The sequence below is a fragment of the Leptonotus elevatus genome, chromosome 3, assembly GCF_054856555.1.
Source record: "Leptonotus elevatus isolate MCC_2025b chromosome 3, RoL_Lele_1.0, whole genome shotgun sequence".
NCBI lineage: Eukaryota > Metazoa > Chordata > Actinopteri > Syngnathiformes > Syngnathidae > Leptonotus > Leptonotus elevatus.
The window spans coordinates 2,428,605-2,442,486 of NC_141241.1; positions in this window are offsets into that span (position 1 = coordinate 2,428,605).

The window sequence follows — 13,882 nt, forward strand, 5'->3', positions numbered from 1 at the left end:
CAAAATGAGAGCTTTCACTGTCGTGTTCGTGCTTATTTTGACAGCAAAACCGCGATAGCTTTGCTCTCAAAACTTTTTTTTTGGTTTCATGTGAAGTGAGAGAGCTCAGCAATGCCACACTGTCAAAAAAGTAATAAAATAAAATAAAAAAGTAAAATATTGTCAGATGGCAATACAGGTTTTTAAAGGTAGTGCTGGGATCAAGTTTAAGGATTGCAAGCTCGGGTTTGGAATTAAGTTTTGTGGTGACGAGTTAGAATTTGGGCCTGGGATTAGCATTAGGGTCGTTATGAGTGTTTCAGATCTTGGGTTAGGATTAGGATTACATCACACATGGACACGAACGATACCCACTTGACAGTGCACATCTGGGATGTCTCTGGCCAACTGTACATCATCCACCTCCGGAGGTCTGCTCGCCATTTCTTATAAACACACTTTGCATGATTGGACCTGCGGCCAGACTCGAGCGAATCAATTTCCGCTTTTCATGCGCCGCCACTTTTTAAGAGAAATGACAGGAGCCGCTTCAATTGGCAGTAAAATCAAGTTGACTGTGTTCACACCCACAACAGCACAAAACACACTTTAAAAATTTTAAATAAATAAAAAAAACGCCACGCTGTGCTAGCAAGACAAGGTCTAAACGCCTGCAGATCTCGACTTTGCCTTGAGCTGGGCACCAAAATCGAGCCTGCAGAGTCCGAAATGGAAACTCCAGCCAGGATTCGACACAGTGTGAACATTCTGTTACAAAGTGGAGACTTTCTGCTCTGTTGGCTATTGGAGTGACTTTTAATCAAGTGGACGTCTCCTCGGCTCACCATGCCTGAGCATCACTTGACCCTCATCGCCCGGCACGCACACACACGCACACACACACACACGCACACACATACACACACACACACACACGCGCACACTTTGTCATACTTGAGTTGTGGTTTGCCCAAGAGCAGTTTGTGACAGACGTCTGCTCGGTGTTAATTAAAGAGACCTCTGAACCGCTGTGCTGTTCTACGATTGGCCAGCCTGCATTCCGGGCGTGTGGCTTAGCTTCTTCTTCTTCTTCTTCTTCTTCTTCTTCTTCTTTTCTATTCAATTTGTAGGCATGCGGGTTATAAAGTTTCTATGCTGTTGGCTTTCCTGCGATTACGGCAATCCTCTTCCAAAACCCAAATCCTGTGAACATTTCCTCTGTGGCTGATAAGGACACGCTGAGCTCTCTCTTTTGTCAGCAACAAGCATAAGCACCTTCCTCACCTGCAGCTAACTTTCAACAGCAGCTTCCCAAATGCTTTCAACTCAGGTGAGCTGCAAAAACATCCACACAATCGCTGGCGTGTCTGCGGACTGTGACGTAAACATCCAATCAATCCGACTGATGAACAAGGAAGCGACAGTATAAAATAAAATGTGTCCTTACTAGCCTGGCTGACTCACTCACTCATGGACTGACAAACACACTGTGTAACTAACTCGCCGAGTTAGACACAAAGGACTAGTTCACTCATTAATTTACTCACTACCAGACTCGCTCCCACTGACTGAATGACTCACTCACTCATTCAATCACTAACGGACTTGCTAACTCACTCACTCACTCAGTGACTATGTCACTCAAGGACTAGCTAGCTCACTCACTCAGACTAACTCATGGACTGACTGACACAAGCTGTTCACTCATTAATTCACTTCAGCTGATGATTCATGATTCACTCACTCATGGGTTGACTCAAAAAACACTCATTCAGTAACTAATTCACCTGACTGACTGACTGACTTGCTAACCGCAACAATGTCACTCACTCACTAGCTAACTCACTCACTGACTCACTCACTCACTCAGACTAACTGATGGACTGGCTAACACAAGCTGTTCAGTGTTCACACATTTATTCACTCACTAAAAGACTCACTTCCACTAACTCCCTGACTAACTAGCCCACTCACTTGCCAGCTAACTAAATGAGTGACTCAGCCTCACTAACTCGGTAATAGACTCTCTCACACTCACTAAATAAGAGACTTGCTCAGCAACGCTGACTATCAGATTGACATGCCCATTAGTTCATTTTCTAATTTACTCACTCGCCAACAGACTGGTCAGTCAGTGGCAACCTGACTAGCCAACTCACTCACCAGTTAACTCACCGACTGACAAACAGACTTACACTCACTGACTCATACACTCACTAATTAAGTTACGAACACACTGTCTGACTGGCGAATTCACTCACTAACTCACTGACTCAAGTGCTACTAACTCACTGACTGACTTTTTGGTTGTAATTTCTCAGTTTCAATTCCTTTTGTTGCTTTGTCACAGAATAACACGATTTTATCTGGCATGTGTTTGTATCTTATTCTGAGTGTATTCTCACAGAATCGTCCATGTCAAACATCCGTCAACATCAAGAGTTGACTCGCCTTCATTTCCTATGCGCACCACGTCTCACGTCCTTTTTGACGGACTCCGTCTCGGCACTCGAGCTCGTTTCACTGATTCGTTTGACCTTTAGCGATTGCGCCCCGCTTCATTGCGGCAAGCGATGAACAGCTCCATCAAAATAGCGAGCGACGAGGGGGCTATGCTACATCAATTTAACACGCTATTGGTTTTGTCAGAGGACCTGCTGCTGTGGAACGGTTTTATGTTAGCATGTTGCTAAAGAGAGGAGGAATTACACGTTCCTATAAGATGAATAGGATAATGAATATGAGATTAACATTCACGCCCGTGCTAAATGCGGGGCAATGACGTTAAGCCACATGCGCTTAATTAGCGCACCAGGCTAATGCGCCTCTTTTAATTGCCTCCGCGTGGCTAAGTGCGCTAATAATGCCACCTGCTAGCCGCCACGCTGCAGCCGCTTGTGAAGAGATTGGTCGCCTTTGATGTGAGGGCACGGGGCGGGAGGCCAACCCGCATACATTGACTAACTTAAACTAACTCACTAAGTCACTAACATGCTCACATGCTCACTGACGAAAAGTAAGGAAAGTGCGATGATGTCATACATCAAGTCGTGTGAGTAAGCCAATCACAACCTGTCACCCATCCTCATTGCAAAACGCTGGTGGGTCCTTGTTCCCGACTGGTTCGAACCGCCAATGCGTTGCTTGAGTCGAGGACTGAGCAGGAGGACTGCATCACACCAAGTCACTCACTTGCTCATTCAAATACTCACTTTATTAATAAACTGCTCGCCGCCACGTCACAGTCGCGCATTGCAAAGAGGCACGAGCGGCTCCCTGATTGGTCGCCTTTGATGTGAGGCAACGGTGGGAGCCCCACCCAGGAGACGGGATCTGCGCTCTTTCCTGGTTCCCATCGCTGCGACTGATGTAACCGCCGCATCATTGATGTTTGAACATCAGTCGCCTTCTTTTGCTTTTTATGAAGCTGTCAGGTAATATTTCACTCTGCTTTCACTCTCCAGGAAGGACTTCCTTACTAGGAATTTAAAGTAGAACTTTTTCATATTTTGAAACAGCTCTAAAATAATATAAGTGACATGTTTCGTCACAAGGGACAGAGCCTGACTTTTGCATCGAGCAAGGCTTTGTGGGTCACCTCATCATCTCGCCAGCAAGTGTGTGCATACCGGCATGATTAATGATTAATTGATGAGTGTGTTGTCAGGTTTCCATCCAATTGTTACTAATTTGTTAAGCGAGTTTACTGAAAATGCGCAAAACGGACATGCGTTCTTATGCCCGTTTCCAACTGTTCTTCTTTTGCGAATATTGAGAGGGGACTCCGCCGCTGTAGGTGGCGGTAGACACCATAGAGATGTGATCCACCAGTTATTTAAAAGAAGAAGAACAACAATAGGAAGCGACTGCGCCGCGCAATGACGTCGTATGAGTTTGCTTTTGTCCATCCATCCATTTTCTGAACCGCTTAGTCCTCACAAGGGTCGCGGGGGTTGCTGGAGCCTATCCCAGCTGGCTTTGGGCAGTAGGCGGGGTACACCCTGAACTGGTTGCCAGCCAATCGCAGGGCACACAGAGACAAACAACCATTCACACTCACAATCACACCTCGGGACAATTTGGAGTGTTCAATTAACCTGCCACGCATATCTTTGGAATGTGGGAAGAAACCGGAGCACCCGGAGAAAACCCACGCAAGCCCGGGGAGAACATGCAAACTCCACGCAGGAAGGCCGAAGCCCGGACTCGATCTCACGTCCTCTGCACTGGGAGGCGGACGTGCTAACCAGTCAGTCACCGTGCCGCTTTTGTAATTCTGGATAAAAACTGTAGCGTTTCTTTGCTCTTCTCCATCTAAAATTACATTAGTATTTGCTTCTTTGATTAATTCCAAAAATATTTCTCTTTCATCGTCCCCCCCCCAAACATACCTTACTTTATTGTCCGACATTGCTTTGTGACTACAAACGTATGTGTGACGCAATATCCGGTCAAAACGGGTAACCTGTATCTTGTCGGTCTTGTCAGCGTTTATCCGGAAAACCTGTTTCCATTGCCAAAGTTAGCATCTTCCTTTTTTCTATTAGCTTTCAAATCCACCCCCTCCAAGCGTAATTTTTTTTTTTGCGAATTTTGGTGCCTTTATTGAATTTCTAACATTTCCATTGAGTTTTATTTTTGCATATCTTGAAAATTCGGGGGGGGGGGGGGTGAGCATGTTCTGTCCACTTTTGCTCTTCTTCATCACATGAAGGACTTGCTCTCCTCTCGCCAGCTAGTGTATGCATCACAGGTGGCTGGTGAGCAATGAGCAATTTACAACAGCTTTGCCTTTTTTTTCCCCGCTTTGGCTGTCTGCTCTCTTGCATCGCACGGTGGGCCAACTCTCACCTGCTGCTGGGGTGGCCCCGCAGCAGGTGCTCTCCGCGGTGTCATCGAGGTTCGGCTCCACAACTCCTTAACGACGTAGGAAAGGGATGAACTATAGGTAGCGCGGACATCATGAAGCTCTTTATCATTCTAAAACAACAGGCCTCATGCATTAAATATCCCAAATGGCTCTGAGTGCTGCTGTCTGCTTTTATGCACTTTCTCGGTCCCCCACAAGGAGCTCCGTCAATCTCAGCCCGACTGTTTATTTTTTGACCTTTTCGTTTCTCTTGCCAGGCATGGCTCTGTCCTTTGCTAAGAGCTTGCGCTCGCTCCTCCGAGGTGCAGATGAAAGATTCATATGTGAGTGAGCGAGCGAGCGAGTGAGCGAGAAAAGGAAGAGGGAAAATCTCCACCAGAGGAAGTTAATTAGAATGTGGCGTTCCGGGGCCGTCGCTCCGCTCTTGACATTTCATCTCACTTTTTTTTGCAGACAAATTTGCAAGCGGGAGATGGCGAGAGAGTGCGAATGAGAGACAGAGAGTTAGCGGGAGAGAGCGAGAGGGTCGCTTCTTGACCTTGCTCGACATGCCGATGCATCGCCGCCGATGTTCCCGCATCGGTCTGCCTGTCTGCGATAACGTTGAACATGAAACAGCAAAAAAAAACATCCCACAGGTTGTTTTCCGAGCTCTCGTTTATTCGGAGAAGCTTTGCAAGTTGGGCTTTGTGGGATGTGAGAGAGGCAGGCAAGCGGCGAGAAGGCCAAGGAAGCATTTTAAAGAGTAAACAAAAAGGGGAAAGATGGGAATTAAAGCGAGTTGTTAATATGACTTCAGGTTTGTGAGCGGCGCAAGTGGGCGAGCGGTGAGAATTTCAAGAAGCAAATTGAAGAAAGAAAACGAGCAAAGTTCCTATTCAGATTGTCAAAAACCGGGCTGCAAAAACAAAGACAAAAATAAATGAATATAGAAATTTTTTTTTTGCCGATTACCTCTGATAGGGCTGCGTTATTATTATTATTATCAAGAATGTGAACTTTAGTCAATCAGATGCGGCGGAAATGTGTGCGACAGCAGCCAATCAGAGTCAACCTTTTCCTTTCTCTCCTTTCGTTTGCAAATTGAAGTAAACAGGAAGTACGAATAGAAAATAAACTTGATGGGCATCCGTGACTTGCCGTTATTTTGAAGATAACGAAAATGAATCTATTTTGACAAGAGAAGTTCCTTACCATCACTTGTGGCATTTTTCAGTACAGATGCTTTAAAACCAGCTTTTTAAAAACATTGCTAATGATCAGTTGTTTTATAGCGAGCCCCCCCCCCCCCCCCCCAACCAGCCCTCCCAAAAATTGGTTTCATATCTTGTAACATTTATTCGCAATTTTTAAATGAAAAGATCTCAAATTTTCATCAAGCTTTTTAAAGACAAAATAGGCTCGGGAGCGTCGTGGGTCAGTGATTTGTCTCCCAACCTGAAGGTTCTGTGATTGTTCCTCAACTGTTGAGTTTTTGTTTGTTTGTTTTTTAAATATTGTACTCTCTTCCGAATATAAAATTAATTAATTATCGCCTTTTTCAGAGTAAAATCGACCGTGCACTTTGGTTACGCTACGCTGAAATAGTGAGTGATCAATCCAGAAATCTGTGACACTGAACAGGAACAGGAAGTCTTAGACGTACCCTCAGCGGGATGACAGTTCGAAAAAATGAATATTGCTGGAGTATTTTTGTTGTACACAAATTTTGCTCTAATTATCAAAACCCCAAAAAATAAACGCCTCTCTCTTGGGATTCCTCCTCTGAGAGAAAACATTACAATCGCTCAGCTAATTGGGGAAAGAAAAATTGGAAACATTTGTCGCGGAAGATGATCAATCAAGAGAAAGACAAACAGTGTGTGTGTGTGTGTGTGTGCGTGCGTGTGTGTGCGTGCGTGTGTGTGTGTGCGTGGCGTTTATAGTCACCATGTGGCTTTGTGTCATGTGAAATTGGAGAAAGCAGACTGTATTATTGGACAGCGGTGCCGCTCCCAGACGATGATGCGGCCCGAGTGATGGATCTGTTTAATGCCAGCTTTTACGGCCGGTAAAAAAAAAAAAAACCCCGCCGAGGATTTCTCACTGTCAGAGTGCTTAAAGGCAAACCCGAACCGCCAAACCCGAAGAGCCAAACGACCCCGTCGGAAAATCGAGCGCTTCCACGCCGAGAGCTCAAATCGCGGCGACACGCCTTGCCTGTCCTCACATCCTTCTTTTTTTTTTATTTATTATTTCTTTCAAATGCTTGACTCAATTTTCTCGCCTTTGGCAGATTTCATCACAAGGAATAGAAAGAAAGATGGCAGCAAGGTGACTCACTTGGTTGCATCCTCGCTATTGTTACATCGACTGGCTTCAATAACAAACTCTGGGTTTGGAGTAGAATGGAGTAAAGTTGGTTAGGTCAAAGGGCATGGGTTATGATTAAGGGTTTGATTAAGAGTTTAGGTAATTGGGGGTTAGGAATGGGTTGAAAGTTGGCTTAGGTGTTATGATGAGGGTTAGGAATTGGAGTTTAGGGTTTTGATCAGGATACGACCCTAAAGGTCGGGATATACCAATCCGGTGTCGGGAGTCGGACAGCGATGGGCCGACGGCAATTTATAAGTGGATAAGTCGTAAATTCGGATCAAGTTGGAATACGTTTGGGGGGGGGGGGGGGGGGCATTTGATCGCTGTGATTGGCTGTTAGCTAGCAAATCAGCGCACGGGGGCAAGAAGAGGAAGTGACGAATACGGTTAAACAGTACTGATGGGAAGCCTGGACCTTTTTTTTTTTTCCCGCTCATTTTGCGCATCGTCACCCTGCTGTACCTTCCACATTTGAACGTACGATGTCTGTCTGGACAGAAGATCGGCAAGATGACTTTTGTCTCTTTTGGTTTGTCCGACGTCGGATTGGTGTGTGTACGCCTTTAAGGGTTACGCTAATACCAAGCTAGCATTAGGGTAGGATTAGGTCGTTCTGTTACGTTTTAGATACATCGGAGTTAGGGCAAGGAGATTGGGGATGGTGCTAAAGTCAGGTCTGTTTTGGGGTTCTGGTTAAAGTGGTTTTGGTCTTGGGCTAACATTAGAAAATAGATTTGCTCAAATCGGTAAAATTACCGAATGAACAACACTGAGCTCTCCATAAAAAAGAAAGAAAAAAAAGAAAAAAAATTGATTTGGTCTTAGGTTAGGGTTTTGCAAAGACTAGCTTTTAGATCTCCACTTTAGGATATGGTTTGGGTTCGGTTCGACTTACTATTTAGGTTATATTATGCAATAATATTTCCCCTCACTAGTCTAAAAACCGTATTCTGATTAATGTTGTGTTTGCAGGAGTCCTTTAATGCCATCGGCTGTCTATTGAAATTGCCGTTCACAGTCCCGTGGGATTGGCTTGCGAATGCCACGTCTCACCTTGTTTCTGGGTTTGGTCATGTGATGTTAGCAAGGTGAGCCCGTAGGTAGTGATGGCAAAATGAAGCTTCATGAAGCACTTGCGATACTTTTTGACTCCTCAAGATGGCACTCATGATTCAAAGATGCAATGCAAATGTAATCCATTTTCATTGCACTTGCCTTTATCTTTAAACCAAGAGCACCATCTAGAGGAGTCCAAAAGTATCGCAAATGCTTCATGAAGCTTCATTTTGCCATCACTACCCGTAGGCATTTTAACGTCAATTTTGACAGCGGGTGGCAGTACAGGACAAAATGCCAGACCCCCTGAGATGGATAAAAACGGGCGTAAGTGTAGGGATTTAAAAAAAATAATAATAATAATAAGGATTAGCATTGGACTAGGGTTTGTTTTAGGGCTTTCCAAAAACAATTATTACAGTTGGGGGTCATTTGTTGCAGTTAGGCTAAAGATGGCATTTGCTTTAGGATATCTTTAGCATTACTAGTTATGTTTTAGACTGGGTTTAGGTTTGGGATTTGAGATTAGATTAAAGGTTGAGGTTTAGAGTTTTAGGTCAAGTTCCGAGTTTGGCTTTGGTTTATGGATTTGTGTTTTTCAAAGACTGGGGTAAAGGTCGGGCTGGGCATGCGTTATAGGGGTTTTCAAAGCCTACCAGGGACATTAAATAAGACCCCGATTCACATGACCAAAAACGTTATTTTTATGGTTCTTTACTCGTATGGAAAGTTGCTCAACATTAGGAGAAAAAGATTCCTGTCAAGATATTCTTATTATTTCCCAGTATATGCTAGTTTGCCCTAAATCGCATGGACCCCGTGATTTAGCAGGACCGCTCTGCTGTAGCTGGTATGGGCCCCAATGCCACTTATTCCCGCCATTATTCTATCTTTGTAGTGATTCATATTCAAAATGGAAGGCTTAAGAGGGAAGGTAGTTCATGAATCTTCTTTACACGTGTCTCTCTTATCTTAAGTGGCGAAGCGAAAGAGCCGAGTACACTTCATGTCCGCGTTAGAAATAGCGTAATAATAAGCTACTTAGCCACAAAACACTCGGACTCTGTGGCCTCCGAGTGATCGTGTAGGGGGAGGGGCGGGAGGGGAGGGGAGGGGGCTCTCTATGAGAAAGCGAAGCCATGCAGTGGAGATAAGAGTGTATTAGAAATGTAAAAAAAAGAAAGAAAAGATAACCACTGGGAAGAAGAGCACAAGATTGGCGTAAAGTCGGGATGAAGGGGTTAGGGAGAGGATTTAGGATTTTTCTCAACCTGAGGTTAAGGGTTAATTATGTTGAGGTTGGAGTTGATTGTGAGAGTAGTTTATTGTTGTTGGGTTACAGTTTGCAAAAGTAAATCGTAGTGCCCATAAGCAGTGTTGTGCTCGTTACTAAAAAAAAAATAGTAACTAGTTACAGTTACCAGTTACTTCATTTAAAAGTAACTCAATTATTCTGATGATTACTTAAACAAAAAAAGTAATGTGTTACTATTAAAAGTAACTATTTACTTACTTTAAAAAAAAGAAAAAAAAAAAGAACATAGAGTGTTCATCTATGCTCAACTAAAGTAAAGTAATGGCCGTATTTCCACGTCGAAAAACTCGTTTTGCGCTCGCCGTGACTCTCCATGACTGTCAAATCCGATACCCGCCCACAATGCGTCTTCTTCGTTGGTACGGCAGCGGCAATCCAGGAAGTGGTACTCTACACAGCAGCCATCTATTCATTATTTGATTCTAAACCGCTTATGCTCACGAGTGTCGCACAATTAAATTAGGACATTAAATAATTTATCAGCTAACTGACTAACGCACCATATTGTAACTGTAACTGAGAAGAAAAAAAAAGTAATGCTTTAGAGTATTCGTTATTGTAAAAAGTAACAAAGTTACAGTAACGCATTACTAGTAACTAGTAACTAGTTACTGCCCATAAGGTGCAAACGGTGGCAACGGCACAGGAGGAGGCTTAAAATAAGAATTGGAGTTGACGTTTTAGAGCAGATCGAACTCGATTAGGATAGATTTCGATGTTGGGCTAATCAGAACCTTTGAGGTAAGCCAAAGGAAGAATGCTTATTAGGACCGTCTGAGACAAAAAAGAATATTCCCACACCAATACAAAGACAAATGAAGCTTTTCTATCAAAATCCCTCAATTAAAGGCCGCCGTTTTCTTTTTCTTGATGTGACGTTCTCACCATTTATTTAGTTCCCGCAGATTTAGGCGGCCTTTCATGGGCACACAATGAATTATTTTCAGCTTTGCGCGCCCCCATCCTGATAAAAACCATCAAATGTTTGTCCAGAGACGTTTCAAACAATCTCAGGAAAAAAAAAGGGCCAACGACGATTACTGGCTTGGTCCCGCAATTAATTAGGACGTCATTTGTTGGGGGGGGGGGGGTGGGGGGGGTGAATTCAAAGAGAAATAATTGTCTTGGATAAACGCCTTTTATCTGTTTCCCCGGCAACCATTTGCTTGTCTATCATTAGCAGTCATTTCTGAAGAGTTCTGGAAGCTGTCGCGTGTTACAAGTTGAAAGTCTGCTTTCTCTTGGGCTACCCGTGCAGCTTTAAAATAAAACTGAATTTTAAAGACGCAGTAGTCGTATGGAATGCTGCGTGGTTAAGAACCGGCACAATATGGTGGATTTGCTCAATCATAGTTTTCGCAACAAAAGTGACACGACAAAGGTGAGAATGGCGGCGTGAATAGTTTCGATGGCCTTATTAGTGAAGGGTGATGAATTTTGTGGTGTGAGTTCAAGCCCCAGCTGGGGGTGACGTCACATTTACGTTTGGCTTTTTTTTCTTTTTTTTTTGCAAAATTTAAATGCCTTTCATAAGTCAAATGTCTTGTAATAATATAGTTCGAAACTCCACCCAAGTTTACTGCACTGCACAACAGTGCTGAACATGAATGATAAAAGAAAAATAATTAAAAAATAATAATACTTATACAATCATAAATAACTAATTAAATGTTATCTTCTAATTAAAATGTGCAAAAGCTCCCTTGACATTAAGCTACAGGAAGTGCATTTTTATTCTCTCTCATTGCGCCATGTACAAAAAAGACTTCCACTACAATTAATAATAAAATAGATAATTAATTTTGTGTTCAAATTATTATTATTATTATTATTATTATTATTATTATTATTATCAGCATAATATTTTTTAATAATAATAATAAGAAGAAGGAAAATTATAAATTTCTGTAGCACTTCTCATGCAGACATGCAAACCCAAAGTGCTTAACAAAAAGCACGTTAAAAGAAATTACATAAAACAAATACATTACAATGCACATAACATTTATTACAATAATAATAAGATATGGTCTTTAAACTCTTCATAAAAATTTGCAGGCAGTCGAGTGTCCTAAGATCCAAAATAGAAACTTTTCAACAGTGTCGGACCAAACAAGCAGAAAGCCGCCTCCCCACATTTTAGTGCCCCCCCCCCACATTTTAGTGCCCCCCTGACAAAAATTCCACCAGCCGCCGCTGTCGGAACGGTTTGAATAGGTCAATAAATGTGAAAGGAGGTAAAGGTCAAATATTTTTAGTTTGGAAATTGTATTGTTATAGGTTAAGTTGAAGAATGATATAAGCAGCGTTGTACGTATCTAGAATTATCTGGGGGTCAGGGTCGGATGTAAAATATCTCTAAATGTGGGTGTTTAACTCATTTGCTCCCAAAAACGTGTAAATGCGTTCTATTTTAAATATTGCCATGCTTCCAAAGACATATTTATATGTTTTTTTTATGCTGGAGCATTGAAGGCTTTGATGCAGCCTCTGAACTGAAGAGAATGCTTGAAGCAATGGTAGTTATTACAAAAACGGCCAGCAGGTGGCAGCAGAGTATAAGAGATCAACCAGGGCCATGTTGCAACAAGCTCTTTCCCTTTCTGGATATTCACAGATTTGTGATATATTTTTTTTTAGCTATATACTAATGCTAATTGTTGCAAAACGGAAACAGATAGAAATAAAAAAAAATCCTAATGAAAGAAGAGACTCGAATCCTTCTTTTTTTTTTTAGGTTCCATGTTGTTATAGCATTAAAACACAATATTCTGTGGGCCTTGCAAAATCAGTCAAAATCCAGTAAAACAGCCGGGAGCAAAGGGGGTTGCTTCAGTGAAAATGGCTTGTGGTTAATTATCAAAATTGGCAATTGTTGGAAAATCGAGGGATTTCGACAGTAAGAAAAATAGCCTAGCAGCCCAAATTGCCTGTATTTTGTTTTTGAGACAAATGGCTCGAAAGATGAAGACCTTCTTGAATAGTCTCTTGTGAGAAAACTGCATCCAGCAATTGTATTGCGTTCAACTTAAGAGGTTCCGGTGCATTTTACGTGGCCACAAATAAACATCCTGCGCATTTTATTTACGTGCATATTATTAACCCAGCGACAGCGTGCGCTGCGGCGGCTGACGCGCTGTGCGCTGCCGCTCGAGTAGAACGTGACGGTGTTAAATCTGCGCCCTGGTGTCGCATTAGCAATCAGCAATATGACAATGTGATTAAAATGTCATGTTTGTTTATAACCCCGCAAACGCCGCGAGCGCCGTCTGTTTGACAGGCCGCCGGAGATGTAGTGCCTGCTGGGTTGGTGGCGGGGGGGCTTGGGGGGGGGGGGGTGGTGGGGGGGGGGGGCAGGACATAGAACCGAAATGGCTAAAACTCCAATTTGGAATCATTTGTAAAAGTTAGTACAGGATTCCACGTGGTCGCTCACGATGTTGCGCGCTTCCGTCTTCGTGTTCCTGGACGAAATACTTTTGTGCGTGCGTGCGTGCGTGCGTGGCCGCCATTAGCCGTCCTGCCAGGATCAGTGGGGGGCCGCTCATGCTTACAGGTGAGGTCTGTGGACGGTCTAAAAAGCTTTTCAATATTTCACAGACGGTCATATTTATTTCACGCCGCTATCACGAGGCGGCGCGGCCGGCGCCGAGGTGAGATGGAGGGAAAACGGAGTGTTCCGCATATAGAAAAGGACGAGAAATGGGAACATTGAGACGTCCATTTGGTGACATGACAATTTCATGAGGACACAAAAACAGCATTCCTTCCGGACGGTTGGCGCCGTAGACCATTGAATCAGGGCCACTGTTTCTGTTAGTGGTTGAAACAAAGGTTCAAGGTTTGAAGTCGTGGGTTTAAGACAGGGTTCGGGTTCCCGCATTGGAAAAGTTTCCAGCAAGAAGCGTACATTTTCAAATGAGTGCGTGTTGGATTACGGTTTACTGTGAGAACGATTTCTCACAATAATTGTGCAGAATTATTAAACATGAATTTCAATATACAAGACTTTCACTTGTTTTCACTCCCTGTTTTAATATCTTACTATTTTCGAAGGTGTTTTTTTTTTTTACCATTTTATTTTAGTACTGATTTTTTGAAGTGTTTTTTTTGCTATCACTTTTTCCCCAAACTTTTTTTAAAATATATTTTCACAAATTTTGACCCTTTTTACTTTTTTTGTTCTATATTACTGATTATCATTGTACAATTGTTCACCTACATTTTTGCCATGTTTTTGTACATTTCTGTCCATTTTTCACATCTCATTCATTTGTTGACATTCTTTAGTCAGAATTAACTTTTTC